Raw genomic sequence first — 6,000 nt, 5'->3', positions numbered from 1 at the left:
TGGGGACCGTTGCTGCCTTGTGCGAGAGAGAGAGAGAGAGAGAGAGAGAGAGAGAGAGAGAGAGAGAGAGAGAGAGAGAGACGGTGCCCGCCTTGATGTTATGGACCACTAGAGAGATTTTGACATCACGACAGCAACAACGTAAACATTTTATATCTCTCGTTCACTCTTTTGTTCCCAACCTGAGGGTTAATGTTCCCCATTTTCCGAAATACACCCTTTCCCTCGCTTCAAAGGGCCTGTATTTATTCATTTATTTTTTTGGGTGCATTCTTTTGTCAGCTTACGAAAGCGACGCCCTATCAACAGTCGAAAAAGGATAGTTTTCTGTAGGATAGTAATATAGTATCACTTTGTCGTTATCACTTTGTCATTGACTATATTTTCAACCCTTTCCATTCCTGATATCTTAGCCCTGTCTCTTTCTCTGACTAGCTGGGCCGATTGTTTCTATTCTGCCCGTTTCGGTCAAGCTGATTAAGATGAGAATTGAACAATATTCCGGGACTGAAATGGTCACTGAAGTAGCGAACAGGACTAACCCTTAACTTTTCCATTTCTGTTGCGCTTCTGGTGCTATAAATCTTTTCTTACTGTGAATGCAATATAATAATAATAATAATAAGCTATTATTTTACCATATTGTTCTTATTACTATTGTCGTTGATGTTTTGCCAGTGTTTCTGTATAATCATTGTTGTTTAGCGGTGAAATTTGTTTAGCAGTGAAACAATTTTGTTTTTATCGAAAGCTCGATATTTTTTCCCCAGATGGCGAGAGGTTTAATTTCCTTGAGCTAAATTTAAGAAGAAATTGGCTCCAGAAATTGCTCTTAAGAAACGTTTATAAAGGTCTAAGATATTAAGGGATTTTGAAATGTGCTTAGGTGGCAATATATGGTAAGGACATTCTCTCTCTCTCTCTCTCTCTCTCTCTCTCTCTCTCTCTCTCTCTCTCTCTCTCTCTCTCTCTCTCTCTCGCCTCCGTCGATATGATTTTCGCGTGTGCTTTATTTTATTATTATTATTATTATTATTTATTATTATTATTATTATTATTATTATTATTTTGAAGACAAACGTATCAGAAACGCAAAAATTCCAGAAATTATAATAAATATATATATATATATATATATATATATATATATATATATATATATATATATATATATATATATATATATATATATATATATATATATATATATATATATATATATACTGTATATATATACTATATATATACTATATATATATATATATATATATATATATATATATATATATATATATATATATATATATATATATATATATGTTGTGTGTGTGTGTGTGTGTGTGTGTGTGGATTTCATTATCCGCTTGCCACTATCATTACGGCGGCTTAATAATACTACCGATGACTTCGTTCCTGGCGATCACCGACACAGTTCTGTCGTGTATTCCACCTGAACAAAACGCCCCAGCAAAATAAGCCTGCTGAAATTCATCGCAAATTCCCAGACCCATTAGCATACATCAGCTGGCGAATTACAAGATGAATTGAATCATTTATTTTCGGAATACGCTAACTGTACGGTATTGCGTCATTACGACGATAAATAGAAAAAATGTCGTTTTTGCAGGCAAACATTTTGAAAAAGAAAAAAATTGTCACTTAAAATAGAGAAGTATTTAATTATAGGAATTGCTCCGGATAACGGCGGAAATGTAAAATGTTGGACCTTTTTAGAATTGACGGGAATGATCTGGCTCTAGAATGATTAACGTTTCGTGATGAACGAAACACATGAAAATGTATGTTGATTGGGTAATTCCGTGACATAAACAAACAATTGGTCTTATATCCCAAACACAGATGTGCTCATTTAGGATTTTATTTGAGCATTAACTGTCTCGTTTTCTTTGACAATGTCTGCTGGTGTCGATTTAAAAAGTGGACTGTCACTTTTTCGCACTTTTGCAATGATGGTTGGTTTGGGTCATGCCGGCCTTATGCCAGCAATTTGCCTAAACAAATGTAGGTTTTTAAGGAAATAAGAGACTGGCTTAGACTTCCGGGCTCGGGCATACAAGCCGAGACGTACTGTGCACACAGTAGGGTTACTAAGTTATTGGAAGTAAGTGAAATTAGACCGTGAAACTCCGTAGAATTTTGAGTTCGGAATCGTTGTCTTTGCCCTTCCATGTAAACCATAGGCTCTAGACCTTTTAACCATCTCTTGGAAGGATGAGGTATTGTCACACGTATGTTCCCTATCACACACACACACATGCATAGACGCACACACAGATGTAGTTCTGAGTTCTTGTCTTCCGTGGTTCGAGCCCACGAGACGACGAACTTATTATCAACTAAAAAATTTCCCTTCTTGTAACATACGGTATATGAAAATATATTATTTCCGAGGTAGTGCGAATTAGATATTAAAGGAAATTTGTAGCTAAATGCTTGTATGTGAATCACGGTGATGTGATAAATTTCATTTGTGTATATATATATATATACATATATGTATATTATATATACATATATACTATATATATGTGTGTATGTATGTTCATATAGACAAAATGAAGAGATGTACACGAAAGTGCCAAGAGTATTTACTATTTAGGATTATTAAGAGAATTATATACCTTCCACCAATTCTCTTAAAACTCTCATTCTTAGGGAGGTAGCAGAGATCCTCCAACTTTTAAGACTTTCCTATGCTGCAGCCCCTATAGGACAGACCAGCTTCGATATTTGTGTCAGTAATAAATATATATGGAATAATAAACTACTAAGTCATTTTTCTGAGGCTGTTTGTAGGGGCAAAGCAATCTACTCTGGCTGCCGTGGAGGGAGGATCCATCCACTTCGTCACGGTCCTCCTCCTCCTCCTCCTCCTCCTCCTCCTCCCCCTCCTCCTCCTCCTCCTCCTCCTCCTCCTCCTCCTCCTCCTCCTCCTCCTCCTCCTCCTCCTCCTCCTCCTCCTCCTAGTACCTGGAGGATTCCTGAGTGGTTTGGTTAATCTGTTTACGAAACAAATCGTCCTCTTGATTGTCGAACAGAATGTAGGTTAGATTGTGTACTCTTCGACTCCTTGTCAATTGCTGTTTATGAAACCAAGATGGAAGGAGTGCTATGGTATTTTTTTTTACCCGTAGGGGTTAGTGCCATCAGTCCACCTCGTGTGCGGTGCACTGTAGGTATTACTTAAGGTTCTTTGCAACGTTCCTTCAGCCCCTAGCTACAACACCTTTCATTCGTTTTAGTGTACCTCCGTTCATATTCTCTTTCTTCCATCTTACTTTCCGTCCTCTCATAACAACTCTTTCAATGTTCAACTTCGAGGTTTTCCCCCTGTTACACCTCTAAAACCTTCTTTGCTCTCAGTTTCCTTTTCAGCGATGAATGACCTCAAGGGTCCCAGCGCTTGGCCTTTGGCCTAAATTTCATAATCCAATAGTGTATTTTTTAAGTGCTCGATGTTCTGGACGAGATTGCCCGGAGAGCTGAGACTGAAATTAGGCCATCGTCGAAGATAAACTGCTTGGCTGTGTCCCAGTTAGGACCTCTTTCCTGTCACCTTTAGTGACTGAGACTTCGAATCAGTGTGCTCGTTTTCTAGGGCGTCATTGTCAACATTTTGTTGCGATGCCACGATGTCACGGAGACTGGCATCCTTAGTATTTATTTTCCTCTGCTCGAAAACTGTGGCAGAATCTTCATTGCCGCATCAGTGATGCTCGTCAGCTTCGGAGAAGCTGTGATGCTGCTTTAAAGGTTCGTTGTTCTTTGAAATAGACCTCTGGGGATCTGGTTGTAGCCTGAACGGTTTGAAGGGAATCTGACCTTGCCTTACAATTGGAGATTAACACGTACTTGATTTTTGGAAGGAAAGTTAAGTATACCTTAGTTTAACCAGACCACTGAGCTGATTAACGGCTCTCTTAGGGCTGGCCCGAAGGATTAGATTTATTTTACGTGGCTAAGAACCAGCTGATTAGCTAGCAACGGGACCTACAGCTTATTGTGAAATCCGGACCACATTACAGCGAGAAATGAGTTTCTGTCACCAGAAATAAATTCGTCTTATTCTTCATTGGCCGGTCGGAAATTCGGACGCTCGGCCAGCAGAGTGCTAGCTGCGAACGGAACCCACTCTCCCAGTGATGAACAACCCGTTCCAGACTGTGCCCACTGTGATAGCCCATCTGTCAAGCATATGCTGGTGCACCGTTTTAGATATGACCATTTAAGGAGGAAATACCATTTAGATGGTTAGAAAATATTCAAGAAATTTTAAATGACACTGTAGGTGTAGATAACCTTATGGGATATCCACCAGATATAAGATATTTTTAACGCATTTTGAATATATTTTCTTGAACATCAGCCAAGTTCTGCTCCATTCACCACCCATTGTCTTGATCAGAAACTTGGCACCTAGATTTATTACCCTTCCACTGACTTCACACGTCACACATTTCAGTGAGCGGTAGCAACATAAAACACTCTTTTTTTGAAATTCACTTTTACACTAAATCGGTAAATTTTAGTCTGCATATCCCAACACATCCTTTGCTTTCATCATAACTTCGGTTCGCTCTTGGCAATTACCTTCTACACCATGTATCCTGAGATTCCTCCACATTTCACCTCGTTCAGTTCCTTCATAAGATTTATCTTGGGTCGCTATATATCAAATACAACTTTTACGCTTTACTCTCAAACTTCTCGCAGACTGTTAAAGTGCGATTATTCATTCATTTTCTCCCTAGTCAAATTGCTATTCCTTTTTTCAATTAATTTTCTGTTATCTGGAGGCCTTGAACCTACTGCATGGATGACCATACGTGTCAAATTTCCATTATTTTTACAGTTTTAGAGATCTGACACAGTCACAGATAAGTAAATTTCACTTTGGTTAACTTACGCCGACTGCAATGTGTAAAGTTTGCGTCTGGAGGAGCAAAACTTTTCATTTGTGGAGAATTTCCTCCGCTGAAGCCACTTTTTGTGGTTCTTCAGTTTCTACTCGCCAGCCAGTTATGCTTAAGATCTCAGTTCTGTAATACATGATTTTGCAGTTGATAGAACCTTTTCTGGATTCTCCATTGGCCATATACTGTAGTCCTCGTAGGGGGTTAGTGCCACAAGTGTACTTCACGAGGTGCACTGTAGGCATTACTTGAGGTTCTTTGCAGCGTCCCTTTGGCCCCTAGCTGCAACCTCTTTAATTCGTTTTACTGTGCCTCCATTTATATTATCTTTCTTCCATCTTACCTTCCACCCTCTCCTAACAATTGTTTCATAGTGCAACTGCGAGGTCTTCCTCTGTTACACCCTTAAAACCTTCTTTACTCTCAATTTACCTTTCAGCTCTGAATGACCTCATAGGTCCCAGCTCTTGGTCTTTGGCCTAAATTTTATATTCTAATTCCAGTTCCACATAATGTAATTTCCTTTATTCTTGTTTGCCCAGCCCTTTGTTGGCCGAGTCGGTTGAGCTTTAGACCGTCATTCGATGGGCCGGAGTTCAATTCCCGCCGCCGGCTGATGAAGAGTTAGAGGAATTTATTTCTGGTGATAGAAATTCATTTCTCGCTATAATGTGGTTCGGATTCCACAATAAGCTGTAGGTCCCGCTGCTAAGTAACCAATTGGTTCTTAGCCACGTAAAATAAGTCTAATCCTTCGGGCCAGCCCTAGGAGAGCTGTTAATCAGCTCAGTGGTCTGGTAAAACTAAGGTATACTTAACTTTCTTGTTTGCCCATGTAAGTAGGCTACATACGGTATGTTTGCCATTTTTAATCTACAAGGGCACTGGACAAACAACTCCAAATGCATATAATTAAGTGCATTTAATTTTTCAACAATTTACGTACATAAAATAACCTTTGTAAATCGTATGACACACATTTCCCATTTTTGCCAGACCCTCCATTTAAAATGAATGTTATTCCTTTATTTTCATGACGCTCAACTCACATTTGAAGAATGAACGT

General features: G+C 39.0%; 1 protein-coding gene across 2 annotated transcripts in view; it reads right to left on the bottom strand.

The window, feature by feature from the left end:
• The window catches only part of LOC136841821 (uncharacterized), a 628,887-nt gene extending 628,868 nt beyond the window's left edge, over nucleotides 1–19 (bottom strand). The window contains exon 1 of one of the 2 annotated variants that reach the window (XM_067109179.1): nucleotides 1–19. This exon is cut by the window's left edge and continues 1,037 nt beyond it. The gene's annotated coding sequence lies outside the window, so the exon portion shown is untranslated. The other variant, XM_067109181.1, reaches the window with a different exon arrangement.
• Nucleotides 20–6,000: the final 5,981 nt, after the last annotated feature.

Source organism: Macrobrachium rosenbergii, chromosome 9 (assembly GCF_040412425.1).
Source record: "Macrobrachium rosenbergii isolate ZJJX-2024 chromosome 9, ASM4041242v1, whole genome shotgun sequence".
In the NCBI taxonomy this organism is placed as follows: Eukaryota; Metazoa; Arthropoda; class Malacostraca; order Decapoda; family Palaemonidae; genus Macrobrachium; species Macrobrachium rosenbergii.
Note: the sequence above shows the minus strand (reverse complement) of the source record. Positions and strands in the feature narration are given on the sequence as shown.